A 21156-nucleotide genomic window follows, 5' to 3' on the forward strand; every position below is an offset into this window, starting at 1 on the left:
AGCAGGCCAGGCAGCATCCGAGGAGCAGGAGAACCGACGTTTCGGGCAAATGCCTGGCCTGCTGTGTTTTTCCAGCACCACATTTTTCAACTCTGGTACTCCAGCATCTGCAGTCGTCACTTTCTCATGGCTAATCCAGCCAGCTTGCACATCCCTGGACACTATGGGGCAATTCAGCATGGCCAATCCATCCTAACCTGCACATCTTTGGATTGTGGCAGAAAACCGGAGTACCCAGAAGAAACACACACAGACACGGGGAGAATGTGGAAACTCCACGCAGACAGTTGCTTGAGAATAGTCATTATGACACTTCTATTTGTGGGATCTTCCTGTGTGCATTTTGGCCTCCATATTTCAGACACAACAGCACTTGCTAAACCTCAAAAATATTCCTGTGAATAAAACAAAGAACTTCAGATGCTGAAGATCAGAAATATGAACAGAAATTGCTGAAGAAACTCAACAAGTCTGGCAGCATCTTTGGAGTGAGTTAACATTTTAAATCGAGTGACCCTGCTTTAGAACAAGTTTTTGATTTGTAAAGTACAGGCTCCAGAACGTGCAACCGAACTGAAAGCTCTTTCTTTATTTAGTAACATAACCAGAGAAGCTCCAGATACTCCCTGCTGTAGCGAAGGATGTTGTTAAACGTGAAATGATTCAGAAAATATTTAGAAGGATGTTGCCAGGCTTGGAGGGTTTAAGCTATACGGAGGGGCTGAGTGGGCTGGGGCTGTTTTTTCTGGAGCAACAGAGGCTGACAGGTGAGTTTATAGAGGGGCATGGATAGGATAGAAAAAACAAGGACTTTTCCCCAAGGTGGTGGAGTCCAAAACTAGAGGGCATACGTTTAATATGAGAGGGGAAAGATTTAAAAGGCAAATTGTTCATGTATAGGGTGGTGTGTATATGGAATGAGCTGCCATAGGAAGTGGCGAGGGCTGGTACAATTATAGCATTTAAAAGGGATCTGGATGGTATATGGATAGTCAGGGTTTAGAGAGACATGGGCCAAATGCTGACAAATGGGACTAGATTAATTTAGAATATCTGGTTGGCACAGACGAGTTGGACCAAAGGGTCTGTTTCCATGCTGTCTAACTCTATGACTCTATAACGGTAAGGCAGCCTGTTTGATTGCCAGCATGTCCAACTTCTCAAAATTTAATCACTTAACCATTGACATTCAGTTGCAGCAGTGTATACCATCTACAAGATACACTGCAGAAATTCTCCAAGGCTCCTTAGACAGCACCTTCCAGACCCAGAAACATTATGATTTCAAAGGTCAAAGGTGGCAGATAAACAGCACACCCCCAGCTGCAAGTTCCCCTCCAAAACACACAGCATCCTGATTTGAACTATACCACCATTTCCTCACTGTTGCTGAGTCAAAGTCCTGAAACTCTCTTTCAAACACTCTGTGATCAGCCCTGCATTCCAAATACTGCTCCAAGAAAGCAGCTCACCACCACTTTCTTGAGGGCAGTGAGGGATTAGATTAGATTAGACTTACAGTGTGGAAACAGGCCCTTCGGCCCAACAAGTCCACACCGACCCGCCGAAGCGCAACCCACCCATACCCCCACATTTACCCCTTACCTAACACTACGGGCAATTTTGCTTGGCCAATTCACCTGACCCGCACATCTTTGTGACTGTGGGAGGAAACCGGAGCACCCGGAGGAAACCCACGCAGATACGGGGAGAACGTGCAAACTCCACACAGTCAGTCGCCTGAGTCGGGAATTGAACCCTGGTCTACAGGCGCTGTGAGGCAGCAGTGCTAACCACTGTGCCACCGTGCCGCCCACTGTGCTGGTCAAGTAACACTGACCAAAGCTCTGGGGCACTGAGGTAATATTCCTACCTGTGTTCCAGACTGTCTGGGTTCATGTCTTGGAAATCTGTTGTAAATGGATTGATTAAAAAGGGGTAAAAATAAGAACTTGCCATTCCAGGGACACCTACAACCTGAGAGGAAGCTCTAAAAAAAGACAAGAGCAATTACCAACAAAGTAACTGCCAACTAAGCCAAACTGAGACCCTGATGCTCTGGGATCCAAGTCTGAATCACTCCATTTCAGATGATGAATTTGAATACAATAAAAAGAAACTCTGGAATTAAATGTCTAATGATGACCATGACTCCAATATTGACTGTTGGAAAAACCCATCTGGTTCACTAATGTCCTTTCGGGAAGAAAACTGCCGTCCTTACCTGGTCTGGTCGACATGTGACTCCAGACCCAAGTGATGTGGTTAACTCTAAACTGCCCTGTAGGCAATTTGGGATGGGCAATAAATACTGCCTTAGCCAGCGATGTCCTGATCCTGTGAATGAATAAAGAAATTATTGGGGTCACTTCATGGAAGCTCTATCTGTTTCTGGATGCCTCATACTCATTTGCCTGAGTAGAAACTTATGAGTAATTCTACTTCTTTAATATGTTCTGGCTAAGGGTTGTTTTAAAGTGAAAAGATGCAAGTTTCTTTGTAAAACATCATTAAGAATACTGAGAAGTGCAAGAGGAAAAATGATCATTCCAGAAAAGGTGACAGAGAGCCACAGGTTTTAAGCAAGTTTGTGGTTAGTTGGCTAGGGAGCACAGTGTTTGAAAAGGCTTTGATACCGATAGTTTGTGTTTCTGAGAAAAAAATGACTAAGTGGAAGGTGGTGGGATGAGCCATAACTTCAAAGCAGTGAGGACTCAGCAGGGCGAGTCACCGACATAAAGCGTAGAAAGAACCAGAGAGGAGTAACGTCATTAGAACAGGAAGAAAAACATTGTTAGAGATGTTCGTATTTTATGGTTACATTTGTCACTTCCAGTGTTGGGAATTGGAGAAAAAGTAAAGAATGAGCTTGTATTTTTAAATCAATACAATCATACACTGATACATCACAGCAGGCAGCCATTCAGTTAGCCATGCTCTTATGAAAAGAGTCATCCAATTAGTCCCACTCCCCTGCTCGTTCTCCGTAGCCTTGCAATTATTTCCCCCTTTTAAAGACAGTATCTAATTCCAATTCCAGTGATAATTGAACTCCCTGCTTTCCACAGTGACTTGGAATGTCTTACCTCCACCAGAGAGAGCAGATGGGGTCACATTTTAACAACTCTTCTGAAAAATAATGGGGCATCGACAAGTATAGGTGGGTGAGGTTAACTATACATCTCAGTTTAGGTTCAGGAGGGGATTGGATTTCAAACTGCTTTGTGCTTGGATTCACTGACTTCCTTGATCATTCATCAATTCATGCTTTTTTTTGCTTTCTCTCTCAAATTCTCTTTGTTCTACCCCATCTTATTTCTCACTTGCTGGGGTTGCTCTTCATCTGGGAGAGTTTTCAGGCAAGTAGCTTTGTCTTAACTTGCTGTCAGTGTTGCCAAGTGGAGAAGACGGAGACCTCCCATGATGAATTGTCCTTTTTAGTTTGAAGGACATTCTGAGGCCTGGACTTTGTTTGAGCTATTGATTCATTCTGTGCTCCACTAGTGACGTAAGAGATTTGCAAATGACTGACTAGACTTCACATAACCCACCTTCTGCCACATGACTGCAGGTGGAATTTTTTGTGCCGAGCTTTCATGCTCCCACAGAGTGCTGATTTTTTTTTAAAGATTGCTCTTTGAGTGAAGGAGAGAGGGGAGTATTTCTTGCTGATGAATGTATGAGAAATCATTGCTGGTGAAAGAAGTATGTAGCCTCTGATGCTGCATCAAACACCCACAGAGCTGACATGACACACATGCAGAGCTGACTCTCCTTATTAAATTGTGTTCCACTAATGTCTGAACTTCAAACTGAAAGGAAGACCCAACCCTCCTTAGGGCAACAGCATAAAATATCAATGATTTAATCCAACCATAGTTTAGGTTCTGCCAGAATTGATGACTAACTGCTATGAAAGTATGTAAACTGAGATGTATAGTTAATACTGAGGAGGGCAAATTCATAGAATTCGTAGAATTCCTGCAGCATGGAAACAGGCCCTTAGGCCCAAAGAGCCAACACCAACCTTCCGAAAAGTATCCCACCAAACCCATTCTCCATTACTCTACATTTACCTCCTAATCTACACATCCCTGAACACTATGGGCAATTTAGCACGGTCAATTCACTTAACCTGCACATCTTTAGATTGTGGGAGGAAACCGGAGCACCTGGAGAAAACCCACGCAGCCACGGGGAGAACATGCAAACTCCACACAGTCGCCCGAGGCTGGAATCGAACCTGGGTCCCTGGCACTGTGAGGCTGCAGTGCTAACCACTGAGCCACAAATGACAAGGAAATCTTAATAAACTTGTAGTATGGGCAAGTAAATGACAAATAACGATACAGGTAAGTGAGAGGTGATGCAGTACATAGAATATGGAGACTATGGAGTTCTTTGGACAATAAGAGTTTACATGGGGTTACATGGCAGAGAAATGTGCTTCTATAATGAGGTCAAAGAGGTTGATTATTTTGAGGGGTCTTTGTTGCTGGTAAATCTGTGTAACATGCCTACAGTGAACCATAAGAGTGGGAAAGATTCCTGGTAAACCATCCGATGGATAGAAATTGGAGTCTCTGCCAAGGCACTTCCCAAGGTTTTTCATTCTGTGATTCCATTTCAAGGCTTGAACACTGTTGTGACCCCCGAGAGAGACAGAGACGAAAAGTGTGAGGAAAACTGTTATAACTTGGTCAAAACTTTGCAGGGACCATTACTGCCTCAGAGTTCATGATCCCAAACTTTCACCTTCTGTACTAATTTGTTCACAGAACTTTTTTTTCAAAAATATACTTTATTCATAAAAATACCTTTATATACATATATAATCAGTAAAGCAGTTCAGGTCTGTACAGTGGGCATCACCTCATTTATGATGAATCCACAATCGCCCAAAGGCAACTCAGAGTCAGCACATTGCTGCGACCCTGAATTCATGAGTAGATCAGGCTAGGTACGGATGGCAGATTTCCTTCTCTAAACAGCATGAGTGACCAAGATAAGTATTTGGGTTTGATTTATTATTGCACTGTACCTCGGTACACGTGACAAAGTGTTGTCTTACACCTTTTACAGGCTGATCATACCATACAAGTGTGTCTGAGAAAGAGGGTAGCGTACGATGTTATAGCTGCTGAGAAGGTGCAGATAGAGATCAATATTAACATTAAAGAGGTCCATTCAAAAGCACGATAATATTGGGAATGAAGCTGTTCTTGAATCTGTTCATATATGGATTCATATCTTCTACTATACAGAAGATACTGGTGAGTAAAACCGGGATGTAATATTTAATTATGTTGGTTGCTCTCCCAATGCAACAGGAAGTATAGATGGAGTCATTGGGTGGGAGGCTGGTTTGCAAGATGGACTGGGCTGTGTTCACAATATGTGTTTCTTTCAGTCATTGAGAAAAGTAGTTGCAATACCAAGCTGTGATCCTTCCAAATAGGATGTATTTTTTATGGTGCATCTATAAAGATTGGTAAGAGTCTTTACAGACATGCTGAATTTCCTTAGCCTCCAGAGGAATTGGAGGCATTGCTGTGCTTTCTTGATCATAGTATCAATGTGGGTGGACCAGGACAGATTGTTGGAGATTGTCACTCCCAGAACTTGATGTTCTCCATCTCCACCTCAGCACCATCAGTACAAACAGGGGCATGCCCTCTACTTGCATCCTTCATTTGCTGATGTTGATGGAAATATTGCTGTCTTTATACCATGACATTGAGCACTCTATCTCCTGTCTCGTCATCGCTTGAGATCCGACCGATAACAATGGTGTCACCAGCAAACTTGTGCATGGAGTTGGGATGAACTTTGGTCACAGTCATGAGTGTATAAGGAGTATAGTAGGGGGCACTGGTGTTGAGGATTAACATGGAGAAGGTGTTGTCACCAATCCTGACTGATTATGGTCTGTTGGCCAGGAAATCGAGAATCCAGTTATAGAACAGAGAGCAGAAAACTAAGTCCTGGAGTTTGGAGATAAGTTCCTTTGGAATTATGATGTTGAAGGCCAAGCTGTAGTCAATAAGTAGGAGCCTGACATAGGTATCCTTATTGTCCAGATGGTCCAGAGATGAGTTTGGGGCCAGGAAGATGGCGTCTGCTGTGGACTTGTTGTGCCGGTAGGCAATTTTACAACAATCAGCCTGGTCACCATTAGGCCAGCTCTACATTCCAGATGATTTTTAGTGAATAAAAATTTGATCATCTCCACCTTTCACTATGGTGGGATTTGGACCTGTCCCATGAATTTTGCCAAGTGTTCTGGATTACTGGTCTGGTGACAATACTATTACATCACTGCCATCCTACTTGGGGTCCTGACCTCCATTTTGCGAAGCATTACTGGGGAGGGAATAGCCTTATAGTATTACTGCTGAACTGTTAATCCTTGGGACCAGTGTTCGAATCCCACCATGGCTGATGGTAGGATTTGAATTCAATAAAAGTCTGGAGTTAAGGATCTGATGATGACTACAAAACCATTGTCAATTGTTGGAAAAACCTATCTGGTTCACTAATGTCCTTTAGGAAAGGAAACTGCCATCTTTAACTGGTCTGGTCTACATATGCTTCCAAACCGGTAGCAATGTGATTGACTCTTAACTGCCCCCTGGGCAATTAGGCAGGGGCAGTAAGTGCTGACCTAGCCAGTGATACCTTCATCCTGCGTATGAATAAATAAAAGCACTATCCGTAGTTACAAGTTACAAGTGTATGTTTCCACAGCACCTCAGACTACCTCTTAAACGTGACTGCCAAATGGGGTAAATGACCAAAGGGATCGAAAGATACAAATACACCAAATATTAAAAGTAGCAAGTTAGAAACAATGCAACCTAAGCACTGGGCTCATTTCAACAGCAATGGGATTGAAAAGTAGGCAAGTTTTGTTTAACCCGAATAGCTCCTTAGAGCGTTTGGTGCAGTAAGGTCTCATTTCAATAAAATGGATTATTCAGGGAATACTAGTCATAGAAAGTGAGCTGCTGGAGTACCAGAGAGAAATTAATGTGGAGGAGTGAGATGGGGAAAAAAGGGAGATTATGAAGGTGGGAGAAAATAGTACATTACAGTAATGACTTGCATATATACAGCCCCTTTGACGTAATAAAATGTCCCAAGTTATTTCATGTGGGAGAATTTCAAACAAAATTGCACACCCAAGGATTACATCAGAACAGCTAACTAAAGGTTTAAACAAAGGGATATATTTTTTAAGGATCATCTTAGCAATAGAGATAGAGAGGCATCCAGAGGTGGACAGATTCAGAGAGGAAATTTCAGAACACAGAGCTCAGAGATATAGCTCGCAACGATGGAAAATCCAGGACACATATGAAGCAGTGAGTAAAATAGGAGATGATATGCAGGTGCTCCCTGTTACACGCTGAAAATTTGTTATTAGCGAGTATGACCTCCACCATATGCTTAACTGATTACAAACTGAGAGTGATTAGGTGTTTCCGGATACTCATGTCATTAACTGTTCAGATGAATCATTCACCTTGAATGGGAGAGTGTGACTTATTGGGACTGCTGCAAATGATCATTCTCCGTTGCAGACATTATGTTAGCAACTCAAACATGTTGCCCGATTGGACAGCAGATGTTCTTTACAATTAACGTTGTGTCAGGCCATTACAGGTCACAATGCTTCCTGGTGGAACACCATTATAACAATTTTTTTTAAATACATACATTGTTGGACTAGCACTTGTTTCTCATGCCTAGTTGGCCTTGGGAAGGTGGTGTTGAGCTGCCTTCTTGGACTGCTGCAGTCCATGCCCTGTAGGAGTAGACAATGGCTCAGTGGTTAGCACTGCTGCCTCACAGCTCCTGGGACACGGGTTCGATTCCAGCCTTGGGCGACTGTCTGTGTGGAGTTTGTACATTCTCCCTGTGTCTGCGTGGGTTGTCTCCGGGTGCACCGGTTTCCTCCCAAGTCCAAAGATGTGCAGGTCAGGTGAATTGGCCATGCTAAATTGCCCATAGCGTTAGGTGAATGGATCTGGGTGGGTTACTCTTCGGAGGGTCGGTGTGGACTTGTAAGGCTGAATGGCCTGTTTCCACGCTGTAGGGAACCTAATCTAATCTAGACTCACAATGTTCTTAGGAAGAGAACCCTGGAATTCTGACCCAATCATAGCTGTGAGAAAGTGGGGACTGCAGATGCTAGAAAGTTAAAAGTGTGGTGCTGGAAAAACACAGCAGGTCAAGCAGCATCTGAGGAGCCAGTCAATGTGGTGCTAAGTCCTGCATCTCTCTGCCTGCAATAAACATAGGAAGGGTGTTTCCAATGACCAGGGAGTCCAGAATCCAGAATCACAATCTGACTGTATGATTCCATGATACAGGGAAGGCCATTTAAGACTGAGATGAGGAGAAATTTCTTCTCCCAATCTACTCCATTACCCCACTGGTCAGCTCACAAGCTTGGGCACCATGTTTACCCACAGCAACAGGACCCATGGAGTGACAGTACGAATCTGACCACAGTCACTAACAATGATCCTCCGATAGTAAAAGAAGGCATGATTTTGTTTCTACCTTTTTGCTAGCTTAGGGGTAAGTAAGACTATTTATACTAGGTGTATCAATAGGACCACTTTGTGTGATGAAAGGTGTATTACACATGTATTAACATTTTTTGGAATTTGGTTTCTTTAGAAAATAGAAGGATTTTGGTGAGTTCTGTGAAAGTAATTTTTTCTGAAAAGTATACTTGGGTCAATGACCTAAATACATTACTTTCCAAGAAATCATGTTTAAAAATAGGGAAATTGTGTGCATTGCTGGTGAGGCCACACCTGGAGTACTGCATGCCGTTTTGGTCTCCTTACTTGAGAAGCATTGACTGGAGGAGGTGCAGAGGAGGTTCACTAGGTTGATTACACAGTTGAGGAGGTTGGCTTACAAGGAGAGATTAAGTAGACAGAGACTATACTCATTGGCATTTATAAGAATGAGGGGAAAGCATATACAATTATGAAGGGAATAGATAAAATAGAAGCAGGGAAGTTGCTTCCATTGGCTTGTGAAACTAGAACTAGGGGGTAAAATAAGGGGGGAGCAGATTTAGGACTGAGCTGAGAAGGAACTTCTTCACCCAAAGGGTTGTAAATCTGTGAAATTCCCCACCCAGTGAAGCAGTTGAGGCTGCCTTGTTGAATGTTTTTAAGGCAAAGATCGATTTTTGAAGAGTAAAGGAACTAAGGGTTAAGATGAGCTAACCGGTAAGTGGAGCTGAGTCCATGAAGAAAATCAGCCATGCTTTTATTGAATAGTGGAGCAGGCTCAAAGGGCCAGATGGCCTACTCCTGCTCCTACATGTTATGTTCTTATGCTCTTGTGTGATGCCTCAGTGAACCTCTGTCATGTTAATGGATAAAATGTGAATGCTGTTGAGCTTATGACAAGTGAAGTAAACATATGAGCATAACTAGTTTAATTTTGACTTCCGAACAGAAGGTTCAAAGTTTCAGTTCAAAGAACCTGAGTTTGGTTCAGAACAGTTGCTCCTGGTCGGGGAATCGTCAGTTCAGGAACCTACTCACAGTAGCTGAAAGGTTTTATTGTTAAGATTAAAAGGCCAGATAGAAACCTTCAAGTTGTTGAAAATCAGAAGGTTTACACTACCAGAATTATGAAAAGTTCATGTCTTAAGAAGAGGAAAGGAAATAATAAAAACTAGTCTCAATAATTCAAAGAAAAGAAACTGGATGGTATCAGTCAATTAAAGTTTTAAAAAGCTAAGATGATGTAATGGATGATGTTGGGAACCAGGTTAAAACTTTATTTTGATGCTTGTATTAAGATCTTTTCAACTGTCTTCTGCACATCTACATTCAACTGTGTAATACATATGAATATAGTGTTTACTTTCCTTACATAATAAGCTCTGTTCTGATTTTAAAGAACATCCGCAGCCCTGTGTAAATATGTTTCAGTAACTGACACCATATTAACCAAATGCAAAAAAAAATAAGTACATGATCTATCAAGCAAGTTTTATATTGAATGTTCCCCTAATCAAACTGCTCAGAGATGTTATTATGTACCTCGGCAATAGGTAGGGCATGGACCCTAGCCTCCTGGTTCAAAGTAGGGACACCACCACTGTGCAACATAATTCTTTACACTGAAGTTTGAATTGTATAATATTAGTATAGTAACTCTTAACTAATTAACTAATCTAAATTGTTTCGTTCCATGTGATGCTGAATTCAAGCCAATCAAGATGTGGAAGAAGTTCTGCTGAAGAGCCACTGGACTTGAAAATTGAATTCAGTTTTTCTCTCACCACAGATGCCGCCAGACATACTGAGTTTCACCAACAATTTCTGGTTTGGTTTCAAATTTCCAGTTTCTCCAGTTCTTTGTTTCATTTTTGTATTTGACTCACTGCCATATCTCTTCCAGCTATGCCCACCTTGAAAATGTTCTGCACCTCTGTCTGACACGATTTCATTTTAAACCTTCTTCTTCCTCTCCATCATGACTCTCAGTTTCCCTCCTAGCACTTGACAAAATCTTTTCCAGAACCAACTTCCATAGTCGTATCCCATTCCTCAGTGACTGCCTCCAGCTCAGACTCACTCCACATGGATTCCAAATGAAGTTCCATCCTTCTTGTTTTGGATCCATCCGGGATCACAGGTATCTCCATGATGAGCAGTGCTCCTCAGAGAGCTCTTCTCGCCACTTTCTGGGATCCACACTCTATGCCATGCAATGCCATGTGCACACACTCTACCTCTCTTTCCATCCTCACCACCTCACACTGTCTCAGCTACCCTGCCCCTCTCAGTTCAACTTCATTCTCCTGTTCATTCAACTTCCTAACAAGCAATGTTTTCTCTTCCTTCAGGTATTAGGGAATGCAAGATGCAACAACTTAGGGATACACATACCCCTCTGGAACCTTCCTCCCCTTTCCTTTCACTCCACCTCCTCGCTAACATCACCTCCTGGTAAATTTTTATTATTCTTTCTTAACTTGCACTCTCTAATGCTGAACGTTCTGTACTCAGCAAAGTGCACAATTTTATTCCTCTGCGACTCCCCCCTCCCCACCTTAATGAATTTCAGGTACGACATGACAGTGAGCTCTTCTTCATCGCCTTCAATTCTGTGCCTGTTTATTTGTCCAAGACTCCTCTCCCCATCCCACAGATGATTTCACCCGCCTCCAACACTCTCTCTTCGCCTCTGTCTGACCTTTTAACTGCTCTCGACTTGTTCATGGAGAACTTCAACGTGACATTGGTCGCTGTAATTTCTCTTCCCTCCCCCCCACCCATTCAAACCTATTTCTCTCTGACCTGACTGCACCCCGTGTTCTCAGATCTAACCCTGACTTTGTCATCAAGCCTGCCGACAGGATGGTGCTGTTGTTGTCTGATGTTCTGACCTCTACTGAGTGCCAGCTCTCACACACCTTTTCCTATCTGCCCCTGGATGCATGACCCCACTATCAAACATCAGGCCATTGCGTCCACAACTGTCACCAACCTCATCTGGGGATCTCCCTGTGACAGCCTCCTAGCTCTCAGGCCCCCAACCCAGTAAGGCCCGCTTCTACCTTCGCCCCAGTTCTGATGAAAAGTCACCAGACTCAAAATGCTAACTCTGCTTTCTTCCTACAGATGCTGCCAGACCTGCTGAGTTTCTCCATCATTTTCTCTTTTTTGTTTCAATCTCCAGCATCCTTTTCTTTCAATTGTGTAGAAGAAGCCTGTTCATTCCTTGTCTTTGGAATTGGAAAAAGTCTTTCAGCTTCTCAAAGCCATTAGTGCCATTCAACTGAATCATCTGCATCTTAACCATCCCTCCTGCATTAACTTTTGACAGCTTTGCCTGAGAAAAAGGTATCAATGTAAGTTCTGAAATGTTCTGTTGATCCCTGGACTCATTCATTTTGTGGGGTAAGGTAGGTCCAGATTTCCACAACTCTTTGCCTTTATTGATCAGTGCTCTGAGTATAGGAGTTGAGAGGTCGTTGCTGTGGCTGTAGAGAACATTGGTTAGGCCTCTTTTGGAATATTGCATTCCATTCTGGTCTCCTGCTATTGGAAAGATGTTGCAAAACTTGAAAGGGTTCAAAAAAGATTTGCAAGGTCATTGCTAGAGTTGGGGGACTTAAGTTGTAGGGAGAGGCTGAGGGGAGATCTTAAAGCGATTTATAAAATCATGAGGGGTATGGATGGGGTTGAAAATGTGTTGCTGGAAAAGCGCAGCAGGTCAGGCAGCACCCAAGGAGCAGGAGAGTCAACGTTTCGGGCACAAGCCCTTCTTCAGGAATCAGAAGTCCTGAAGAAGGGCTCATGCCCGAAACATCGACTCTCCTGCTCCTTGGATGCTGCCTGACCTGCTGCGCTTTTCCAGCAACACATTTTCAGCTCTGATCTCCAGCATCTGCAGTCCTCACTTTCTCCCGTATGGATGGGGTGAACAGCCAAGATCTTTTTCCCAGGTTAGGAGAATACAAAACTGGAGGGCATGGGTTTAAGGTGAGAGGGGAAAGATATAAAAGAGACCTAAGGAGCAACATTTTCACACAGAAGATGGTGTGTGTATGGAATGAGCTGCCAGAGGAAGTGGTGGAGGCTGGTACAATTACAACACTTAAAAGGCATCTGGATAGGCACATGAATAAGAAGGGTTTAGAGGGATATGGGCCAATTGCTGGCAAATGGGACATGATCAGTTTAGAATATCTGGTCGGCATGGAAATGTTGGACCGAAGGGTCTGTGTCCATGCTGTACATCTCTATGACTCTAAGTGCTCCCTGATCTATAATTACTTATAAAGTTATGTCGCATTGTTCTGGACTCTTGCTCACCAAAAGCAGATGTCTCTCCCTGTACCCTATTAATTCATGTAACCCCTCAATTTAACTCCCAGCTTAATTTTTGAAAGGAAGAGCTTGAAGCAGCCACTAGGCATATCGGTATGTGATTCTACAGTGGGCTCATTTTGTGAGTGTCAGCCTCAATACTCAATGAACTGAACCTCTGGAGCCTTGCCAAGCTCAGGCAGGGAAATTTTAATTGCACCTTGCAAGGAGAACCTTATAAACTATATATAAAACTGAGCAAGACCTTGCCAGTGCCTCTGCAATATACTTGGACTCCTGATTGTGAATAATGGAACTAATGAATGCAGGAATGCTGACCTTTACCCTAAAAATAACAAAAATGTCAACAAGTAACAAGGGATTGTGCCCACTGCTTTGTAAAGTTAGATTATCCTTCTTCGTAATTACGGATGGATTGTTCAAAAGATTGGCAGCTGTCAGAAATGAGACTTATTTGTCCTTGCGAAAAAAAAATTCAGGATCAAACTGCATGTTGAATGGTTTCCAGGTCAGTCAGAATTTGTCTTAACCATCCCCCACCTTCTCTTTTGTCCCCTCGCCCTTGACGCCAGGTCTACCAGTGCCCTTTAACCAATGAGTGGTTTCCTTGGCAACAGTTACTCTGATCACCTTTTTGATTTTGTCAAGAACGGCATGCTAGGTCCATTCTGAATGGCAATAACTTTGAAGGTATGAGGCAGGAGAGCCAAATCCAAGTTGCTATAGCGACCCTACTAATTGCAGCTGCTTGAGTGAATGTTGAACAGGATTCCAGTACCTCAGGGCAGATACCGCTTTCTTGAAACACTGTAGGTCAATAAAATATACTGTAAACTGCAGCTAAGAGCTTCTTTGTTCCTTGCTGGTTCTGAAGAAGCAGAGACAGAAATGCAATTTGCACTTAGACGCTGACATGATCATCTTTGTTGAGCAATGAACAGGATATTCCAAGAACACAGGGACTGAAGAAGAAATAATTGCGTTTATGTTGCACCTCACATGACCTCATAATATCTCAAAGCGGTTAACAGCCTATGAAGCGTGTTTGAAGTGTTGTCAATCTTAAACTGTAGGAAATGCAACGGCCAAATTTGTACAAACAACGTTCACACAAAGTGATGGGATGATCCCAGATAGTCTGGATTTGCAGTGGGGCTACATGAGGCTAAAAAGGATGGCACGGTGGCTCAGCAGTTAGCACTGTTGCCTCACAGCACCAGGGTCCCAGATTACATTCCAGTCTCGGGCGACTGTCTATGTAGAGTTTGCACATTCTCCCCGTGTCTGCGTGGGTTTCCTCCAGGTGCTCCAGTTTCCTCCCACAGCCCAAAGATGTGCAGGTCAGGTGAACTGGCCATGCTAAATTGCCCATAGTGTTAGGTGTGTTAGTCAGAGGGAAATGGGTCTGGGTGGGTTACTCTTCGGCGGGTTGGTGTGGACTTGTTGGGCCAAAGGGCCTGTTTCCACACTGTAGGGAATCTAATCTAATCTAAACATTGGGCAAAACATATGGAGAACTCCCCACATCATTTTCAAAATAGTGGCGTGGGATCCTTCACATCCCCCCAAGAGAACAGGCGTGATGATAAGATCAAAAGGCAAAGGAGCAGAGGTAGACAATGCAGCCCATCAAATCTGATGAGTGGCTGAATTAGATTATGAACGATCTGATAACCCTCAACTCTACTGTCCTGCTTTTTCCCCACTAGCTCCTAATTCCCTTATTGATTAAAAATCTATCTATCTCAGCATTGTATATATTGAATAACCCAGCCCTTTGCAGTAAAGAACTCCACTGAGAGAAGAAATTCCTCTTCACCAATGTCTTAAATGGGTGACCCCATGCTCTGAGATTTTTCCCCTCTGCTCCTTGACTCTCTCTCTCAAGGAGAAACAACCTCTCCACATCCATCTTGTCATGTCCACTAACCTTGGTTAACCTCTCTCTAGAAGGACAGTCCATGTCTGACTACAGCCAGGGCTGCACCTACCATGTGGGGTTTCTCAGCTCAGATCTCCAGGCTTACAGAACCTCTCTGATTCAGAGATTAAAGTAATACTCCCTGAGCAGTGGCTGACATTTACCATGAGGTAAGTCAAAATGATTCAAGTTTTAAATCTGTGTAGACTGTGGGATGGTAGGTGGACAGGTGACAGTTGGAGGATAGTGGTAGAGTGATGGAAGGATTGAAGGAATTCCACAGTTTTTTAAAGTCCCAGGGAAGAACCAGTGTGAGGGAGGCTGATAATCTTATGTGCAACTCTGCCTCTTGCTAATACACGTGCTAGAAAGCAAAGTCGCAAGGGAGGTAAGAGTGGAGGAAATCTTCTACTATGCATCTAAAAGCAAATTAGCAACTCAAATTCAACTGATAACACTGTAAACTCAGAGGGAAGAATATAATCCCACTGAAACCAAAGCAGAAATTACAGGACAAACTCAGCAGGTCTGGCAGCATCTCTGGAGAGAAAGCAGCATTAACGTTTAGAGTCCAGTGACCCTCCTTCAGAACTGATTGACCCCTTTCTGAAGAAATGTCACTGGACTCAAAATGTTAACTCTGCTTTCTCTTCGGTTTGGATTCAGGTCTTCAGCATCAGCGGGTTTTTATTTTATATTATTCCATTGGCCTCCCATAGAAAGCGGATGTGTCTATTAGGAAATACTGATCCAGTGAAGATCTACTCCCTAGAAAACAGAAAGCTGAAGGTGATGTGATGGAGTCATATTTAATGAGTCATGCAGCTCAGAAGAGGCACTTAGGCTGATTGAGTCTGTGCCAATCTATCTGTAGTAATCCCACTTTCCAAGGAGATCTTTAGGATTATTAAGATAAAAATCACACAACACCAGGTTATAGTCCAACAGGTTTAATTGGAAGCACACTAGCTTTCGGAGCGCCGTTCCTTCATCAGGTGGTTGTGAAGGAGCAGTGCTCCGAAAGCTAGTGTGCTTCCAATTAAACCTGTTGGACTATAACCTGGTGTTGTGTGATTTTTAACTTTGTACACCCCAGTCCAACACCGGCAGCTCCAAATTTAAGATTATTGAAGGGTAGGTGTAGAGCAAATGAGGGTAATGCTAGGCTCACCAAAGCTTTTGAAGCACCCATTTGCACGCACAGAGCCTGAAGTGGATGTATGTCAGAAAGTTGTGAATATGAATATATGTAACATCCACACAGCCAGTGGTTCAGAAGGTAAGTCAGTGCACAGTACAGAAACAACAGCAGAGAGCTGTCATGTTGGGAGCTCCATACTCCACCCCACACCTGGTCTTAACCCTTGCACAGCTGAACACCAGGCTTAAAAAATCTCCATCCTGTGTTATTTGCAAGTTTGTTACTGATTAATTTCTACCTCCAATGCTGCATTTTCACAAATTTTCTGCACTTTCCATTCATCTAAAATAATTATTTGAATATGTCAGTCAGCCCCTAATCCTTCAGGCTTTTTAAATAAACAAAAATGGTTTAGCCAGCCCCTGGAGGGGACACTGCAGCAGGAAAAGAAACCCAAGAGAGCAACAGAAACTACAGACAGAAACTTACCAAAATTAAATCAAAATGTTGTTACCACTGGTGAAGTTGCACGTTATCCCCTGCAGGGTCGTGAGTGCTTTCTAATGTCGGGTATGGTTTGACCAGTGTGCAGAGTTCAGGGAGGTGCAAAAGCCTTATTGTTTGTTTTCAGAAGAGTCTGATTACTCCCAGACATGGGTGGTCTGGTGGGCTTACCTCTTGGGCTTGAGCGAGCCTGGGGGAAGAAAGAGAGGTCAAGCAGCTGGGGGCAAGGTACTCAAAGAGGGTGGAGGGTTCAGAGGGTACTCAGTAGGAGACCCGACTTGTGGAGGGTGTTTCATGGTCAATTCTCTCGCCTGAACACCAGTAACAATCGATGCTGGAGGCAAGCAAGAGGTGTCATCGCTGAGATGCAGCCCATGCTGTGGCCAGCCTCAGGCAAGGTGAGGATCAGATGGCCTGTGGTTGTCAAGGTAACTAGCTTTGAATGTCTGTGTGTCTGACCCTTCCAAGATGCTGCTGGTGGAGATATTAACATCTCCCAGACTGCAATGTACTATTGATAAGGGGAGATCACAGAGGCTCCTTAACAAAGATGGACAATTTCAAGTTATGTGAGATGGGAAAACCAAAAAGGTTTGCAAATATTGCAGGATGCAGGACACCACTGATTGCATACAGTGTGCACTGTGTATCTCAGGCTTATTTTGCCTTTGGATGAACTAAAAGAGATCCCACTTCCTCAAAGTACTTCAAGTCCGTGATTTTATGATGCAGCTCAACACCTTGCATTCCCTCTGTGGCAGCTCCCTGTGTCACCTGCATTTTCACCACCACCTTCAAACCACAGAGTTACTGCAGCACAACAAGGGTCATTTGCTGACAGCATGGCCCATGATTCTAGATCCCAACTCACACATACAGCAAGAGCTGTTCTTTCACAGGAAATGTGATAGAGCAGACCAAATTGATGTCCTGGAGTATATACTGTCTGAAACACCCTTCAGTACCCTGACTAAGTAACAAGATCTGCTAAGGTCTGCCCCATGCTGCATAACCTCACCAACGTGAGGGCACAGCCCTTGCTACCACCCATCAGGCAGGAGCTAGGGAGCACCAGATGAGCACCAGTGGGAGGAAGAGGAAAAAGAGAAAGGGATGCAACTATCTATAAAGTTCCTTCCTGCTCTGGCTTAATAAAAATAAACAACTAATCAGTGATACCAGTTTCAATCTCAGTTCCTCCAGCATCTTCTGTCTTTACCAGTCCCCATTGCTCATTCGCTGACAGTGTCACATTCCTCGCTTTCCTTCAGACATTAAGCATTGCATTGTCTTCTGTCCCAACATGCAGAAATAAAAATCAACACAAGATACATATTCCCATTCAAATTTCTAAATGAAGCAATGGCAGGGTGCAAACGCCAATGAGCTGCATCAACTCTCCTTTCCTGTGCCATTGCCTGTTCCTGGCATTCCTGTAAAACACTGGTTAGGCCATACCTAGCGTATAGTGTGCAGTTCTGGAATCCACATTATAGGAGGGATGGTACTGCACTGGAGAAGGTGCAGAGGAGGTTGACCACCATGTGGCCTGGGCTGGAGAGTTTCAGTTGTGAAGAGAGACTGGACAGACTGGGGCTGTTTTACTTCAAGCAGAGCGGTTGAGGTGTATAAAATTGTGAGGGACATAGACAGGGAAAATCTTTTCTCCTTGATGGAGTGATCATTGGCCGGGGGCAGAGATTTAAGGTAAGGGGCATTTAAAGGGGATGTGGGTCATAGAGATAGAGGCTTACAACACGGAAACAGATTCTTCGGTCCAGCCAGTCCATGCCGAACATAATCCCAAACTATGCTAGTCCCACCTGCCTGCTGCTGGCCCATATCCCTTCAAACCTTCCCTACTCATGTACTAATCCAAATGTCTTTTAAACACTGTAATTATACCCACATCCACCACTTCCTCAGCAAGTTCATTCCACACACAAACAAGCCTCTGTGTAAAAAGAATTTGCCCCTCGTATCTTTTTTAAATCTCTCTCCTCTCACCTGAAAAATATGCCCCCTAGTCTTGAAACCCCCCCATCCTAGGGAAAGGACAACTACTATTAACTGTCTCTTTACCTCTCGTTATTTCATAAACTTCTATAAGGTCACCTCTCAAACTCCTATGCTCCAGTGTAGGGGAATGAACATTTTTACCCAGAGGGTGGTGGGAATCTGGAACTGACTGCCTGTAAGGGAGGTAGAGACAGAAACTCTCATAACATTGAAGAATTATTTAGATTTATATTTGCAATGTCAGTACATACAAGGCAAGTGTTGGAAAATGGGAATAGAGTAGTTAGGTTGTTGTTTTTGACTGGCATGGTGTGTTGGGCCAAAGGGCCTTTTTCTGTGCTGCAGATTTCCAACACTGGCAAACTGTCTCCCCAGTAGCTAAAGCATGGTTGGTGGAAAGGCCAGACTGCGGGAAGGAGTCTACTTCTGACAGAAAACATCCAGGGTACCAGTAAGTGTGCAACAGGAGACCACAAATTTTAACCATCCTGGTCAGCATTCTGTACAGCGGCTGCCATGGGATCTTTACGGTCTGCCTGAGAGGTCAGACATGACTGATCCAGTGTGTTCACTTAGCAGGATGTTGCCACTGTGAAATCTGATCAAGAAGCGTCAAGTTGAAAATTTGAAGGTTTCAACAGGTGAAGATGGAACACAGAGTAAGTACCTTAGTTTGCTTGAACTTAATATTTCAATCAGCCCTCCAGCCAGCTTCACAGCACATTGTTAATTCACAATCCAATCACACAACCCACTTGTTCAGAATTGCTTTATCTCTGCTGCAGGACTAGTTTAATCAAGCCGAAGATTCTCACTTCACTCTGGTAATTACGATGGCTTGAAGTGGAATTGATTGCGAAGCTAATCGTGTTGGTTTCTTCAATTCGACTGTCCACCTCTCGTGGAAACTCAGAGTGGATAATGCTTCTTATTTTAAAGGAAATTGAAGGTACAATTCTTTAAAATAAATTACGTGGGGGCGTGTTGGTGAAAACCTCGGACTTTCTGAATGATTAGTAAACATCTGATTGAGCTGAGTGTAACATGTACACAGTTGGGAGGTGACAGGCTGAAGGGCAGTAATTGGTTTTAGAAACAAGATTTCTGTCGATTTCCAATGAAGTTTCGTTTGTTCTCAACTTCTCAGACTCCGACTAGGTTCCTCGCTTCACCAAGCAAGGCAAAATTAACATTGTTTTCTGTTTTATTTAAGGAACGGACACATATCTACAATATGTTTTAAAATATCATCCTGCACATACTTTTCCCATGAGGAATTGCTACACCTGTATTTAAAATGGGAAATTCCTGTGTAAACCTGTGAAGTTGTATTTTCACCCTCCTGCCTGTAAGGTGGTGGTTTTAATCTTGCCAATATGATGAAGGCCACAAGGTAACATGTTGATGAGCAAGAGAAAGGGGCAAAGGATACAAATTTGGAATCTACCTAATGCGGGAAAAGGAAAAGCATCTATCAATGGAGAAATCCTGGCTGCAACTTGTTGGGTAGGTATGGAACTGCAGGGGAGGAATTCTATAGATTCATGGCCATATAAACTGCACTGAGAGAGGGCAAGAAGCCCAGTATAAAACAGTGCAGGTGGGTCCTGGCATACAAGGGACAGTAGCTGAACTTTTGCATTCAGTGATAATGTCCCTATGTCTGGGCCAAAAGGTCTGCGTTCTAGTCCCACCTACTCTGGGGTTGTATCAAAATACATCTGAACAGTTGCTCAAAATAGCTACAAGGGAAAATGACACATTTCTCCCCTGACTCTTCCATTAGTATTGAACCTGTGTCCTTTAGTTGGTGTTTGGGGCAATACATTCACACTTTGTGATGATCAAGTCTAGAATTGAGATGTATAGCATGGAAACAGACCCTTCAGAGCAACTAGTCCATGTCAACCAGATATCCTAACCTAATCTAGTCCCATTTGCCAGCACTTGGCCAACATGTCTTTGAACCCTTCCAATTCATATACCCTCCAGATGCTTTTTAAATGCCGTAATTGTATCAGCCTCTACCACTTCCTCTGGCAGCTCATTCCATACACACATCACCCTCTGCGTGAAAAAGTTGCCCCTTAGGTTCCTTTTCAATTTTTCCCCTCTCACCTTAATCCTTTGCCAGTCCAGGGCAAAGACCTTGTCTATTTACCATATCCATACCCCTCATGATTTTATAAACCTCTATAAGGTCACCCCTCAACCTCCATCACTCCAGGGAAAACAGTCATGATGACAATTAACCCTTTCAGCTCCTAAGTGTTTTATGCAACAATCATCTTGTCTGTACCGTCTCAAAGACCGGGACATCTTTCAGAAACTATAGTATCCATAACTGAACACAATAATTCAGCAGTGATCTGGCTAATGATTTATAAAGGATTAGCATAACTTTCAGTTATAGTTACAGAACCCAGGCTCAATCTCAGCCAACATAAGGGAAAAGGAGCCAATTTGATTGAATACGTGGTCTTTGAACATTTCATGAGTGAAAATGATTAGGAAAATATAGTAACCAAAATATAAGGTTAAAGACAACTTTTATGACTCATTGCACATTAATCTAGCTCTGATATCTTGTCACACATTGACTAGCAAAGTAAAGATGCCCTTCTGTTTCGCCCCAACCCAGTTCCACACTATTAGCCTCTGCAGTGGAATCCATTTTCTATTTGGCTCATATA

Source organism: Hemiscyllium ocellatum, chromosome 26 (genome assembly GCF_020745735.1).
Source record: "Hemiscyllium ocellatum isolate sHemOce1 chromosome 26, sHemOce1.pat.X.cur, whole genome shotgun sequence".
NCBI lineage: Eukaryota > Metazoa > Chordata > Chondrichthyes > Orectolobiformes > Hemiscylliidae > Hemiscyllium > Hemiscyllium ocellatum.